Below are 16,684 nucleotides of genomic sequence, written 5' to 3'. Positions count from 1 at the left end.
ATTTAAATTAAATTAATTTCAAAATTAGGTTTTTTTAATTTTAGAAATTGATTTTTAATTTAATTTTGTTAAGCAACAAAATTGAATTATATTAAATTTAAAATTGAAATTAGTGGGTTTTTTTCCAATATTTCAATTTCTTAAGTGGAGTTTTCCACAATTCAATACCTAGGCCACTCACTAAGTGCAATTTGAAGTGTCAAATTGATGAATGTTGAGTGCTTACATGCTAGAGCTTAATAAAAGTTCAAATATCTGATATTAAAGAGCATACATTCTGAATTTTTTAAGATTTTCTCAGTAGAAATAAGTTTTGCCTCTCAAGCTCTCTCGAACCTTCTCAATCCTTTTCACCACTGAGTTTCCACCACTCAATCCAAGGTTGAGATTAGTAGAGAAGATCCTCTTGATGATCTATTAGAGTTTTGGAGCTCCAATTTTGTGAATTAAGTAAGGAGCAAGTGGAAATCTACAAATGTATACACATTGAAACCCTATTTCTATTAAAACATGTTTTAAGCATGCTTTTGACTCAAATTAGTATAATTAAAGTACTTAATGATTTTGTTAGCTTTCGTTTTATGCATCTTTACTCTATCAGAAAAGTGTGCTTTCAGAGTGGCTTCTGGCAAGTTTCTAGGCTTTACGGTGAACCAGAGAGGAATCGAGAAAATTCCAGATAAAATATGAGATGTACTAGAGATGGAGCCTCTTAAAATGGTAAAACAGCTACAAAGTCTGAACAAGAAGATAGCAGCTCTTAATCGTTTCGTAAGTCGAGCTACTGATAAATGTCTTCCATTTTTTAAAGTATTAAAGAAAAAAAAACTAACTTTGAGTGGACAGAGGAATGTGAGCAGACATTCAAGCAACTAAAAAATTATTTTAACTTAGTCCCGCTCCTTTCCAAGCTCGTGCCAAGCGAAGAACATTTCTTGCACCTTGTCGTGTTTGATTCTACGGTTAGTTTTGTCCTAATCAAGGAGGACGAATGTCAACAATCGTCGGTATACTACATCAGCAAATCGATGGTAGGGGCAGAAATGCGATACCCTCAGGTGCTGCAAAAGCCAGAAGCGTCAAGTAGATTGATGAAATAGGTGGTTGAGTTGGGCGAGTACAACATCCATTTTCACCCTCGAATTACGATGAAGGGCCAAGTTGTAGTTAACTTTGTCGTTGAGTTCACTCCATGTGCCTCACTGGGTGACAACATGGAGGTATGCATAACAAAAATACTTATAGAAACCAAGATCCACAAAGACCCTCCATAGGAGCTTTGTGTGGATGGATCGTCCAATAGAAAGGGTCGCTGAGCCAAATTATTGTTGTTGTCACCAGAAGAAGGATGCCTTGATTATGCCCCAAGGTTCAAGTTTTGGGCCTCAAATAATGAGGTAGAATATGGAGCATTCTTACCTGGGCAACAACTAGCTGTTGGAGTTTGAGTCACCAACTTGGTTATTTATAGTGATTTTCAACTTATTGTCAATCAGGTAGCTGAGACGTACTAGACTAAAGATCGCAGAATGGATAGCTATCTAGCAAAAGTCAAGAAAATGTTGAGCTCCTTTAGCAAGTGTGAGATAAAACAAATATCACGATCTCAGAATACCAATGTCGATTCCTTAGCCTGGTTGGCAGTAGCTTATGATGCTGACCTAAGTAGGATGGTACCTGTGGAGTTTCTGAATATACCCAGCATATCGATGGAAGAAGCTATGGAGATAGAAGACCAACTACAAATCAAGCATTGGATTGGATGATCCCCTTAATCAAGTATCTCGAAGAGGGTATTGCCAAATGACAAAGTTGAAGCTCGACGATTAAGATGCAAGGCCGCTCACTATATGATAAATAATAGAAGACTGTATAAGATAGAATATTCTCTCCCTCCTCTAAAATGTGTTGATTCAGATGTGGTTGATTACATCATGCGTGAAATTCACGAAGGAGTGTGTGGTAATCACTCAAGGGATTGATCCTTTGCGAAAAAAATAATTCGACAAGATTACTATTGGCCCACGCTGGCTCAAGATGCGTGTAAATTTCCCACATCTTGCGATCGATGTCAGAGATTTGTAATTGTACCTAAGTAGCCTCTCAAACATATCATGAACATTATGAGCCCTTCGTTCACACAGTGGGGAGTCGACCTAATTGAACCTCTTCCTCAAGGCAAAAGGCAGACCAAGTTCGTCGTTGTTGTTGTTGATTACTTCACCAAATGATTAGACGTTGAAGCTCTAGCAACAATTACCAAGCAAAAAAATAACCAACTTCATCTGGAAGAATATCATATGTCAATTTGGTATACCACATGTCCTGATTACTGACAATGTCGTCAATTTGACAATACAATGTTTCGCCAATTTTGCGCCAACCTCGATGTCAAACATTATTTTTCATCTCCAACCTATCCGCAAGCTAATGAATGGGTTAAAGTTGTCAATAATATCATCAAGAAAAATATCAAGGCTAAGTTGGAAGGATTAAAGGGATTTTGGCTTGAAAAGTTGCCAAATGTGTTGTGGGCCTATCAGACGACATCGTGAACTTCAACGGGTGAGACTCTTTTTTCGCTTGCCTTCAGAACAGAAGCCGTGGTGTCGGTTGAGATCATGATTCCTTCTCTTAGGGTCGAATAATTCGATCTAGCTAAGAATGATGAGGTACTTCGTGTAAATCTGGACCTCTTAGAAGAACATTGTGAAACAACGAATCTACGAGTGGTAGAATATAAGAACCGGGTTGAACGATACTATAATTCTCATGTGCGTAAACAAAACTTTAGAGTGGTGGGCTTAGTCCTTAGGAAAGTCATGCCCAAAACTAAAGATCTTTGTAGTGGAGCTTGGGGACCAAATTGGGAGGGCTTTTATCAAGTGTCAGAGGTTATTTGACCTGGAACATACAGCTTAGCTGACCTGAGCAAAAGAAGCTTGCCTCACCCATGGAATGTCGAATATCTGAAGATTTATTTTCAGTAGATCTTTCTTTATGTTTTCGTAATAAACGACTTTGTACTTTCCAAATATGCTTCAAGATTTCAATAAAGGATTCATCATTTCTTTCAATTCAAGTGATGAGAGTTATTACTTTTAAGTCAACATAAGCATTCTTAATCTTCTAATTTACTCAAGCAACGAGATTCTTTCTTTTGTGCATAAAGTTACTCGTGTCGGAATAAGGGATAAGGAATAATAATAATAAAAAGAAGCAAAAGTTGAAATATCACAAATTCTGATAGGTCAAGCCATAAGCTCGACTTACGAGCGAAGGCAAGTTGCAATTTTGGATATATAAAAGTTGAAGGGGCAAATTCTCATAAGTCAAGCTGCAAGAGCGAGCTATAAATAAAAACTGAACATAAAGCTCTATAACAAACATCGAAATTACAAATTTCATTAAGCTAAGTTGCAAGCTCGAGTTGCCAGCCCGAGCTACGAATAAAATTATATGCTCTAATAAAACAATAGTAAGAGACAATATTTCGAATTTGCAAGCTAAAAAAAAGAGAATTTTTTTTTCGTCTATATTCATGATATCACTAAGCTTCGCCAGAGTTCTCAAATCAGGAAAATCAGAGACACATTGGAGAAGAGCATCAAAGTCAAGCTGAGGGGCAGTTAGCAAGGCTTGGCTAGTGAAAATACCCATGCTGTCAATACCTCGAGTCTCATCATTGTGTCAGGCATCAATTTCATATTGAACGAGATTACAGTCAACGTTAGGGTATTGAAAGAGATTACAGTCAACGTTAGGGTATTTTGCTTTAACAACACCCATAGTCAACATAACCCCAATCTGAAGGCAGTCATCCTCCATCTAACGGTATGTCTCAGTTTTTTGGAAACTCTCAGCCAAGTATTTGACATCTGATAGCTTGGCTTGAGCTTCTTGCAGTCCAGTGTTAACTGCGGATAGCGTCTTCTTTAGGTCATTGATCGAATCATCGTACTGAGATTGAAGTGTAGCTAAAGATGCTTGAGAATAGGCAAGCTGGGTGGATGCTTTAGCATGCAAAGTCCATACTCGGTTGAATTCTCTACAAGAAACATAATTCTGCTTAAGGATCTCCATCTCCTCACACAACTTCGCATGGTTTTGCCTATGAATAGGGTTGGCAAAAATCCTTTTGGGGTCCCTGGGGTGGGGAATCCCCGGTTTGATCGGGGATGGGGGTCAAACCGGGGATAAAAAATGGGTCCCCGACTGGGAACGAGGACGGTATCCCCGCCCCGTCCCCGTCCCCGATCCCGCCCCGAATATTTTTTTAATAATTTTTAATATATATATATATATATATATATACACACACATACATACATACATACATAAAACAGTAGCTTAGAGCTACTATTTTATTCTTTTAACTTTTTTTAAAATTTATTTCCTAATATAATTATGTTAAGCTTTTTATTAAATATAAAATATTTTTAATTATTTATTTAAATAAATAATAATAATAATACTATTTTATTATATTAAATATTTAAAATTTGAATATAAATACTAAAATTTAATTAATTTTAAATAATTAATTAATTCAAAAAAAAAATATAAACGGATAATTTTTCCCCGCAGGGACCCGATCCCTGAATGGGGATTCCTCGACCCCGACCTTGACTCCCCAAAACGAGGAATGGGGTAGAGACGAGGATTATAAATCTCTACGGGGATGGGGACGGGGAATGCATCCTCGGCCTCACCTCGCCCCGTTGCCAACCCTACTTCGTTGCTCAATTTCTGGCAAGACATCATCATTTCATAGGATGCCTGTGAAAATGAGAAGGATGAGAATAAGTACAGCCGTATGGAAGAGGCAAAAGCATTATCTAATATAGTCACTTAGCATGCGAAGGTGCTGTTGGGCATGTGTAATACTCGATCTGGGGTCGACATGCCATTGAGCTGGCACTTTTTCTTTTACACCAGTCTATTGAGTCATAGCTCGGGTAGGGAAGGTAGTTTCATCATTGTCAAACTCATATGGTCTACTAAAGTCAAAAGGATGTGAAGAGGACGAAGTAGATACTTCTGCAGTTGAAGAAGTTGGAGTGATCACAATTGGGGTAGAGATGTTATGACAAGGTGAAGTGTGAATACATGGATGTTGGGAAGGCGTTTCGTCAGTTTGATTCTGAACGGGGTTAGGCCTCTTCGACACACCCGTAAAAGTCACAAGAAGGAGGTTTGAAAGGTAAAATTAGGGGACACGAGCGTTAACCCCCAGTCCATCACGTATTCTTTGGCGCATACTTTTGCAAGGATGGCCTCTTAAAAAAAAAGTTAGAATAAGCTTCGAAGTCATCTTAAATAGCTATTTGCATTATATTTTCTTTTTTTCTTTTTTAAAAAAAACAATAAATTAGTCAGACAAATGTATGCTGATAGGTCGATCTCAAAGTTGTCGAGGAATTCTTGTTGAACCAGGCTAGGACCGTAGTGGAGCAAGTTGTCAGTCGAAAGAGCTGAGTCTTGAAATGTAATAGTTGCATTGGTCAAGGTAGGCTTGCAATCGATTGCATAAATAGAAAAAAAATATTTTTTTAGAATAATTTATAAAATTTGGTCTCGATCGAGCGAACATGTGAAAAACTTATTAAATGTCCAAAACTCAATCGGGACTGAAAAAGAATGGTTTCCGCGTTTTGAAGCAAGCCAGTCATCGCTGGCGAAAACCATTGTTTGCTCCGCCCCTTTGTGGTAATTGGACATGAAAAAGTGGAGTTTCCTTTGCAAATGGTGACATAATAGAAGTTTGATGAAGATTTTATTTTCTTAAAAGTATATAGGGACATAAACTCTTCCATAGTGGTGGGATTAGAGTTACCCAGTTGGAGTCAGAGAACGTAACACCCTAATAGCACACGATAAGAATTTGAAAATAATTTGAAGGGTGCCACGTTTATGTAAGCTAATAATTGTTGAATAATATAGTGGAGTGCAAGCCTGACTCCAAAAGTGAACATGACATGATAGAAAGCCACTTCGCCTAAGGGGGGGTTAGATGGATCTTCACCCAAGGAAGGAATTCTCATGTGCATCAAGTCAGGAATTCTAAATTTTCTCATAATTGAATTTAGGGTATCTACGGTTAGGAGACCTAAGGGAGGAGCGAGAGAAGCCAAATTGTCACTTTGGAATCCGCACTTCCTCTGAGTACTGTTTTGAGGCCTTTGGTTGGGGATGAAGTCAGAATCATTAGAATCAATCAACACATCGATTCTAGGAACTAAGGCTCGAGTATTCTCCATGGACAAAAGGAAAAAAGAGAAACCAAATAGCAAGTTACCTCAAGGAATGGGGGAATGAAGATGAAGATTGAAGTGTGGCGAAGTTTTGGTAGCCGAATGAGTCATTTTTTAAGGAAATTTGGCATGAAAAATGAGACTTTTTACCAAGGCCAAGCTAATACATGGATGCCCATGAAGTTTGAGAAGTAAGTCTAGCCAGGCTCTATCTAAAGGTTATGGGCCAACCAACTCAAGAGAGAAGGGCAACTGTGGAAAGTGGAATTAAACCTAGTTAACTTAATTAAATCCAAGGTTTGGGCGAAGGTAGTTGAGCTAAGAAAATGTTTCAATTAGTTTGATCGATTTGAGCTAAGAATGTAAGTCGGGCTAAGAAAGCGAGTCGAGTTGGGAGATTAAGCTAAGAAAAGCAAGTCGAGCTCAACAAATGGCTCGAGCTAGGAGGCCAAACTAGTAGGCTTTTAAATGGCTTTTACCTAGGAGTAATACTGTGAAACATGCATCTTAGTCATGCAAAGTAGTACACACACACACACACACACACACACACACATATATATAAAAGATAAAGGGGGAGAGGGGTCGGCAAACTCCAACCCCCCTCCAATTTGGAGAAGCCAACCCGTGAAATGCTGGCAACCGAGTTGTAAAGCCCGACTGAAGTGAGAGAAAGAGGGGGGTCGGCAACAGCCTAGGAGAAGCCAACCTGTGAGGGTTGGCAACTGGGTGTAAAGCCCGATTGACCTCAAAACAAGGTTGACCTTTTTTAAAAAATATATATATAAAAATATAGAGGAGGGGTTGGCAATATGCCAACCTCACAACCTATATTCACCCTCAATTTGACTGGCCCAATTGAGGTAGGGAGTTTTGCATGGCCTTTTGGCCATGCATGAGAGTTTGAAGGTGAAATTTTCTCTACGCATGTGTACGTGAAGGGAAAGACATGTTATTTATGAGGGAATTTTAGGTATAGCTTAGGTATGCATTATTCATGCATGAGCCATGAGTTTGCATTAAAAAGCTTATTTTAAGATAATTAATATGAAGGCTAGTAAAATACCCATCACCGTTTTATGTAACTCAATTGTTGTTGTATTAATGAGATATAATCACATTGTGAGTAATAATTGGTAAATTAAGCGTCACAATTCTATCCAAGAGTCGAGCACATTAAGGATTGAAATGTGTAATGACTCGGATAGTGATGATTCAGATGAAAAACGAACAGATTAATGATCAGTAATAGCTTAGAAGTTGAAGTAGTTTCAGTTATCACATGGACAACCTATATAATTCTGGAGGCATGGTCAAAGAAGGGGATGTTCTTCAACTCATACTAGTTTTTACCAGTTGAATTAAATTCAAGCCCAATTATAACTTGAGCATCAGAAAGAATTTGGCTCAACACCACACTGATGTTAGCTTTACTCACACTTTTACAGGATATCAAACTATTCTTCTTGAAAGCAAATACAAATTTATCGTTGGTATAATTTTTGGTATCAACACTTACAATTATTATTAAGATGAAAAAGATGGTTATGTTTAAATGAAAATTGGTTTTAATGACTTTGATGGAAAATTTGTAAAAATTAACGGGAGTGACACAAATTAATGATAAGGAAGTGGATGGTGAATTTTTAGTGAGAGTGTGGGGATTAGGAGAGAGAATTTGGAGAGATGGTGAGGATAGATTAAGTATTTATATAATAAGACTTTGGACAAAATTGTCCTAACAAGATTATCCATCCAAGCCACTTTTAATATAGAAAGATATCGTAGTTCTTATTATTCTTTTAGCAAGATATTCAAATTCAAATTAACATCAATATTTATTTTTATATAAAAAAACTTAGATTGTTATATATTATTTTGTTGAGAGAGTATCATATACAGATGATATAAATTGTATTTGCTATGGGTCGCTGTGGACTAGAATTTTGAGTTTAGTATAAATATCAATGACAAAACCAAAGAAATGATCGCTACATAAGGATTAGAGAAGTGCAAGAAACGAGCCAATAGGCCAAGGGAGGAAAGAACAAAAGGAAGAGGAGAGTCAGGTTGAATGACCCAACTCGCTCGCCTCGGCCATCGAGGGTCCTCGTCCCGTAGGCATCTTAGCCCATTGAAGCCAACCCAAATCGACTTTTCCTAATCCTTTTTAGGTTTGGAACCCATTGTCCGCCACACTATGAATAGAGGGTCATAAACACATCAAAAGTTAAGTTCTTTTACCCCTTCCTAGCTTACTCGTACCCTTTGTTAAATATTGACTTGAGCATCGTAGGTCATATGGTAGGCGTCATCTAGTGTTTTCTCTTTTTGTCTTACAATTTGTATTCCTTCCCCAAAATTATAAATAAATTGTGAATGGTACATGTGTTAGGAATATCCTACACTCGCAGTTCGTAAATATTGTTAACATATTTTAATTATCAATAAAAGTATTATCGAGTATTTTTTTCAATAAATTTTTATTGATATTGCATTCTATAATAATAATCCGATAAACGAATCAATGGCTATAATATGAATACTTTAAACTTTATGTGGCGACATAAAAGAGGATCAAGTTTTATATATAGCCAAAATGGTCTATAAGTATATGGATGAGATTGGGTACCTTATCCTGGTAACACTATTAGATGCGGCCCATTTTGTATACGGATACAAATGATGCGATCCCAAAATCATTCATGTAGAGACATGTGAGTGGAGACATCCTATGCCATGAATTTGCATAAGACCGAATCTCGAAATAATCACTTTTTCTTTATGACAATCATTTACTGCTAAAAATGACTATTGGACTATAAACCAATTGTTCAATGGAGAATCAATGGGAGCTTAAGGAGCAAAATGTATTTACAGGGGTAAAATAATAATTTTGTCCTAGCTGTAAATACGAATGACCTGTGAAGGATCAACTTACTAATTATGGTTATAGTGGACAGAAATATATCTACAGTGAGAAGAGTGCAACTATCGAACTATAGTGGTATGGCTCGTTAGTTAACGAATGTTGATTAATTTAGTCTAAAGAGTTTAGCCAATAAATCTCAAATCGTTGGAATTCATGATTTGTAGGTCCATAAGGTCCCCTACTAGCCCGTAAATTAAATCTTGGATTAGTGAATTAGGCAGATTTGAATTGTTCAAATCAAAATTGGAATTTTGAATTTAACGTGTTCAAATTCGGTTTAGGGTTTGGTTAATTATATTTGTTATAATTAACGAAATTGGATAGTCGATTAATATCTAAATGTGATTTAAATATTAAGTACATGAATTAAAATTCATTGTAGTGAGATTGGTGTTTAATTAATTTAATATTTGATATTAAATTAATAAAATTAATTAAATAGTTTAATAAATTAATATTTATTACTTTTATTTAGAAATTAAAAAAAAATTAATTGAATTGATTTTTATGAAATTAATAAAGTATTAGTTTATTCATTAATAATGAAACTTAGTTTTGAAATCAATTTTCAAAAGAAATTTGAAAAATAAGAAGAAAATTCATAAGTTGGAAAAACCCACCATGGGTAGCACCTTATTCACTAATCCACTTCAATTCCACTCATAATTATGAAGAAGCAACTGGCTTTCATGGATGCAATCTGATTGCATGGTGAAATAGATTATAAATTGAAGTTTTTGGGCCGAGAATCAAGCTATACATGCTGAAACTTCAAGCTGAAGCTTACTCCCAAAAACCTTATTCTTCCTCAATTTCATTCCTCTCAATTCAGTGTTTCCACCACACAATCTGAGTTACAGATTAGTAGAGAAGCTCCTCTTGGTAGTCTACTAAAAAATTGAAGGTTCAATTAGTAGAATTCAACTAGAATTGAAGAGTTTTCATCAAAGGTAATGTGTTCATAAAACCCTTCCCAAAAAACTGTTTCTATGCATGTTTTAAAACTCAAATTAAATGTAATTAAACTGCTCATTGATTATGATTTCTTCCGCTGCATGCTAGTTTACTCTATCAATTAGTATCAGAGCATGATTTAAGCACTCAATTATCGTGAATTTGAGTTTGGTGAGTGAATTTCTAAGTTGCATGTTTCTGTAATTGATGTGATTGAAATTCAACTTTGACATTAAAATTCTCTTTAATTATGAAGTTTAATTTGTAATTGGCTCTTGATTGATAAGCTTAAATGTGTGCTATAGAGTCTGTAATTTTATTAGAGTCAATAAAGTCCAAATTAGGCTGTAATTGGAGTTTGAAGAAGGAAAGCTCCGTAGCAGAAAACTGAAGAACAACTTCTGTCCAGACAGCGTTGCAATGCTGTCTATGGAGTGTTGCAATGCTGCTCTTGTTCGAGCCTGTGGAGTCATAATGCTGGGATGAGTGTTACAACGTTGTTCATCCCAGCCTAGAAAAGTGCACGTTCGTGAGTCGGTTCGCACGGGAGGACGTCTAGTTTGACCGATTCGATTTCATTCAGTCTGGTTCAGCAACATCTGGTCTTAGGGTTGGCAAAAAAAATCTGACGGGGTGCGTCCCCCGTTCGAGGTGGGGATTCCCCGATTTTACTGGGGATGGGGTCAAACCGGGGAATTTATTCAGGGCCCCATCCGAAGACGGGGCGGGGATGAGGACAGTATCCCCATTCCGACCTCGATTAATCCCCGACCCCGAATTTATATAATATATTTTTATCCCCTCCCCAGTCCCCTCTCGCTCTCTGCAATCTGCAACAAAACATCCCTCCCTTCTCGCTCTCGCTCATCTCTCCCCTCCGTTGAAGTCTGTCACGAATGGGGCCCCGCGGGGACGCCGTTTCCCCGACGGGGAATCCTCGCCTCCGTCCCCGCCTTCAAATGGCGGGGACAGGGGTGAGGATGGGGGACAATTTCCCCTACGGGGTCGGGGACGGGAGACGCCCCTCGCCCCATCCCGGCCCCGTTGCCAACTCTATCTGGTTTGGTTCAGCCTCAATTGGAGCGTTTGGAGTTTCGTTCGGGTGAGGTTGAGCGGTTCAAACCTCGTTTGAAGCTGTTTTTAGGTTTTTTTTTTTTTTTTTAATAATAACTTGTTATTTTGCTTGCTTAAGATGCTAAAGTTGAACCATATTGGTGTTGTTTAATTATTCTATGCATGTGATGTATATTATATTTGAATTAAACATGCTTATGCATATAGTATGTCATTTAGATTTAAAATCTCACCATAAGAAAGCATGTTCATGCATAATATTATATTATAAGTTAGTTATAAGATATAGTATGCATGTTTAGGGTTTCTTAAAATTAATATAAGTGTTATGTTAATTTTGAATGTATTTGATGTATGTTATGGATGGATAACATGTTTATTGTTTTATAATTTGTTATAAAATCATTCTAGACATTAAAATCCATAACAAAGATGATCGGTATGCTCACTTAGGTTAACAACTTATTTTAATAGTGAAAATATGTCGTTATCTTATAAAATATGGTTACAAACTAAATAGGTTCATAATCATGTCTAAGGCTGGAGATATTTAAGTTGACGGTTTACGTAATACCTCTTATCTGGGGATTATGACTAAAACGTTGAGCATTGTTAACTAGTTTTATGAGCTTGCGTGAATGGTGTGAGGTTTTAAATTGGTTCGACACCTAGACATCGTAGGTTTATATCCAAATATAAACGTTATACTTGGATAAATCATATAGATTTAGGTTGTTTAAAATTAGTCGGAATATACCTAAGTAAAAGAATACCTAAATATTTAGATCACTTCAGTGGGAGATTAACAATATATACGATATATTGTTTTTAGCTCTCGTGTCCCCAAGAGTTCACACCACGAGATCCATGCTTGGCTTCGTGTCGTTTTTACCGCAACTGCTCCATTCAAAAAGTGTTTGCATGAGTCAATAACAAGGTGAATGGGGGAAGTAGTTCATAGTAAGTAGGTGAAGGAAAATTCTACGGTCTCCTCCATTAGTTTGAACCATGAAATTCCTATGTTGCGCTTGCTGTCGTTTTAGGTGGCATTAGCCAATCGTTAACCGCGGCGATCCTTACGAAGGGTTGTAACGTGGGATTTGGAACAACCCAAGCTTCATAAATGAATAAGATTTTATAGTTCCGTCTTGAACATTGTCTTCCAAGTCGGGGGTATGTTCATTATGTTCTATAAAATCTAAAAATGGCGGGTCATATTTACAAGAGTTACTAAATGTTAGTTCTTGACTGAAAACAGTAATCAAACTACTATAAAAATAAGAGTTATTCTGAATATAGTATTTGGTAAAGATTGTCTTGCTTCAGTGAAAGTTTGACTGCCCTTTTGTAGCATCTATTCTAAACTCACTAAAGTATCGTTGCAAATAAATAAAAAAATATGGGTACTTTATTACGTTTACTAAAATTGGATTTAAATGCATAAGTTTAATAGAATTTGTTTATTTTTTGGCAATTTCGAACTCGATTATACAACTTCTAGCTTCCGACAAATTAAATGGAGAAGGTTACTCTAACTGGAAATTGAACATAAACACAATTCTAGTGGTTGACGACCTAAGGTTTGTTTTAACGAAGGAATGTCCTCCTTTTTCCGGTTCAAATACTAACCGAAATGTTCAGGAAGTTTATGATAGATGGGTAAGTGCTAATGAGAAGGCGAGACCTACATCTTGGTGAGCATATCTTATGTGCTCGATGAGAAACATGAAGCCATGCTTACTGCTCGTGAAATCATGGCAATGTTGCAAGAGATGTTCGAGCAACCGTCATCTTTAGTACGACATGAGGCATAAAATATGTTTATAACTCACGCATGAAAGATGAGACCAATGTTAAGGAGCATGTCCTAAACATGTGAAGGAAATATAACATGAGAATTTCCATGAGCAGCGGAATGATCGTTCCAAATTCCATTCGAAATTGAACATAAACAATTACAGTACAAGAAACGAAAACTTACAGGTCATGCACAATACAAAATTATAACCTGCTTTAGATAATTAAGGGATCACAAATACATACCTTTGAAGACTCATTCTTCAAACTCCCTCGATCACGAATGCTCGTTCAGTCTCCAAGATAGCAACACATGAACGCTCGAACACAACGACTGCAACACAGCACAACCAACAGTAACCACCACACGAACACCGCGAGCACACAATGAACGACCTCCAAAACCTCGAACTCAGTCAAGTTGAGTGAGGACACCACCATAATGGCTATCTTGGTATTCTCGGTGTGAGAATCCACAAGTAAAGTTGGGTACCTCATCCTGATAACACTATTGGATGCGGCTCATTTTGTATACTGATACAAGTGATGTGATCTCAAAATCATTCATGTGGAGACATGTAAGTGGAGGCATCCCATGCAACGAGTTTGAATAAGATTGGACCTCGAAATAGTCACTTTTTCTTTATAACAATCGTTTATTGCTAAAACTGTCTATTTCAAATTCAATAGTTTAGGGTAACTTGATCTTAATCCTGAGCTAATTATGAACTCCTGTTTACTCGGGATTATCCTTTGATTTACATAGGTGAGAGTAGTCAAATAGCACTGCTCAATAAGCCTTCCATTTTGGGGATAAGATCGGATAGATAGCTGGAGACATAGTTCTACAAGATGGAGTTCACTTCTACCCAACTTAGGGTTAGCAGATAAGTTGTTCTCTTAAGCATTGATTCATAGTCTTGAACAATGGGGTCCCCTCTCTCATGATCGAGAGGGTCATGGTTTATAAATTGAACTATAAATTAATTGTTCAATGGAGGATCAGTGGGAGCTTAAGAAGCAAGATGTATTTATAGGGGTAAAACGATAATTTTGACCTAGTTGTAAATACGAACGATCTGTGAAGGATCAACTTACTAATTATGGTTATAGTAAACAGAAATATATCCACAGTGAGGAGAGTGCAATTATCGAGTTATATTGGTATGTATCGGTAGTTAACGAATATTGATTAATTTAGTCTAAAGAGTTTAGACAATTAATCTCAAATCGTTGGAGTTCTGAATTTATAGGTCTATAAGGTCCCCTACTAGCTCGTAAATTAAATATTGGATTAGTGAATTGACCAGATTTGAATTGTTCAGATCGAAATTGGAATTTTGATTTGACGTGTTCAAATTCGGTTTAAGGTTTGGTTAATTGTTTTCGTTATAATTAATGAAATTAGAAAGTCGATTAATATCTAAATGTGATTTAAATATTAATTACACGAATTAAAATTCATTGTAGTGAGGTTGGTGTTTAATTAATTTAAGATTTGATATTAAACTAATAAAATTAATTAAATAGTTTAATAAATTAATATTTATTAATTTTATTTAAAAATTAATTAATTGAATTGATTTTTATGAAATTAATAAAGTATTAGTTCATCTATTAATAGTAAAACTTAGTTTTGAAATCAATTTTCAAAAGAATTTTGAAAAAAAAAAAAAGAAGAAATTTCATAAGTTGGAAAAAACCCACTATGGGTAGCACCTTACTCACTAATCCACTCCAATTTCCATAATTATGAAAAAGGAGTTGGCTTTCATGGATGCAATATGATTGCACGGTGAAATACATTATAAATGGAAGTTGTTGGGTTGAGAATCAAGCTATGCATGTCGAAACTTCAAGCTGAAACTTACTCCCAAAAACTTTCTTCTTCCCCAATTTCATTACTCTCAATTTAGTATTTCCAACACACAATTTGAGCTAGAAATTAGTAGAGAAGCTCCTCTTGGTGGTCTACTGAAAAATTGAAGGTTCAATTTATGGAATTCAGTTAGAATTAAAGAGTTTTCATCAAAGGTAATGTGTTCATAAAACCCTTCACATAAACTGTTTCTATGCATGTTCTAAAACTCAAATTAAATGTAATTAGAATGCTTATTAATTTTGTTTTCTTCCGCTGCATGTTCGTTTACTCTATCAACATGAAAGTCAAGTGAGTTTCCTTATTCGGATTTTGTCATCAACAGTATTAATTTAAAGTGGAATTCAAATTGATAAAAACAAATATGTTATATAAATTAAAATTATATTAAAATAAATAAGTAATAAACGGACATTTTTGAACATCGTGTAAATATAAGATATTTCTGAGTAAAAACTCACAAAACAACCAAAATCATCAAAATACTACCTAACATATGCAAAAATATTCATACAAAACAATTATGATTATCGAAAGATATCACACATCTGTAATTCCAAACAATTATAATTTTGGGTATTTAAACATTCATGTTATCTACATCAAACAAACGATCTCCAAGTATTTGGCATTAACGCCTATTACATATTTTAAATTAACTAATAGACAATAACGTCAAATATTCAAATTGTTATTTGGTGAAAATTTGAGGTTAAAAGCGTAAAATTTGAAACCCAAATACCAAATCGAAATAAGACTCAAATCTCGAAGTAAAATCGTAATATTTTGAAACATGTGTACTAAATTAAAATTAAACTCAAAATTCATAAGTATAACATTTTGAAACTCAATAACGGGTAAAAATTTGATCAATGTTTAGGGATAAAAATGTATTTTTCTTTCTTTCTTTCATTCTTTTCTTTTTTCTTTTCTTTTTTTTTTTTTTAAAAAAAAAGGAAGTATAAACAATTATTAGGTAACACCAATTTAAGGTTTGAGAGACCGTTGGATGTAATAGAACAATACATATTTGGGTGCTTTGCTAGTTTTTTTTTCCCAATTGAGTTCTTAATGTTTAAAAAGTAGTTGAAAATAAACCTAACAAAGCTAAATTGACAGAATCTTAAAGAAGATAACCTTACCAGATTTGGAACAATAATTAAAAACTTCCCTCAATTAGAATTTTTTCCCTCTAGGTCTACACACAAGTTCATCATCATAAATTCATACGGCTAAATTTAAAAGGTTTCCTACCCATTGTACTAATAAAAGTGAAAATGTTTAAAATACATTAAAGTAAATTGAACATTTTTTAGTAATTAAGACTATTATAAAAAAATAGTTCAACCCTCAAACATTACATCATCAACTAGTATACTAAAAAAAAAAATAAAAATTGAACCTCAAATGATAAAAAAGGTAAAAATCGTCCTCCCGAACTTTCAAGTGTACAATGTAAAAAGTCAAATTCTCAAACTCTTAAATGGACGAGAAAACTGAGTAAATTTGTTTTAATTCAAAGGGAGGAGATAGAATAAGTACGAGAGGGGGAGGTAAAATAGATTCAATTTCTGCAAATTTGAAAGGAAAGATTTCCCAAAACATAAAAGGAAGCAAGAGTTACATGATCACACCCCTTTTGTTGCATGAATCTTGATTCTGGTTTGGTCATATTTTCATAGTGTAATTTTGTTTTAGGTAAACTATTAGTTTACCACTTATTTTTTTCTCGTTTCTTCATGTTATTTCCAATTATGCTCGTAAAACGAACAAGATGTTAAAACATCTTTACTT

This window comes from Benincasa hispida, chromosome 6 (assembly GCF_027475165.1).
Source record: "Benincasa hispida cultivar pf3 chromosome 6, pf3_genome.v1.1, whole genome shotgun sequence".
Lineage (NCBI taxonomy): Eukaryota > Viridiplantae > Streptophyta > Magnoliopsida > Cucurbitales > Cucurbitaceae > Benincasa > Benincasa hispida.
This window is presented reverse-complemented; position numbering follows the sequence as displayed.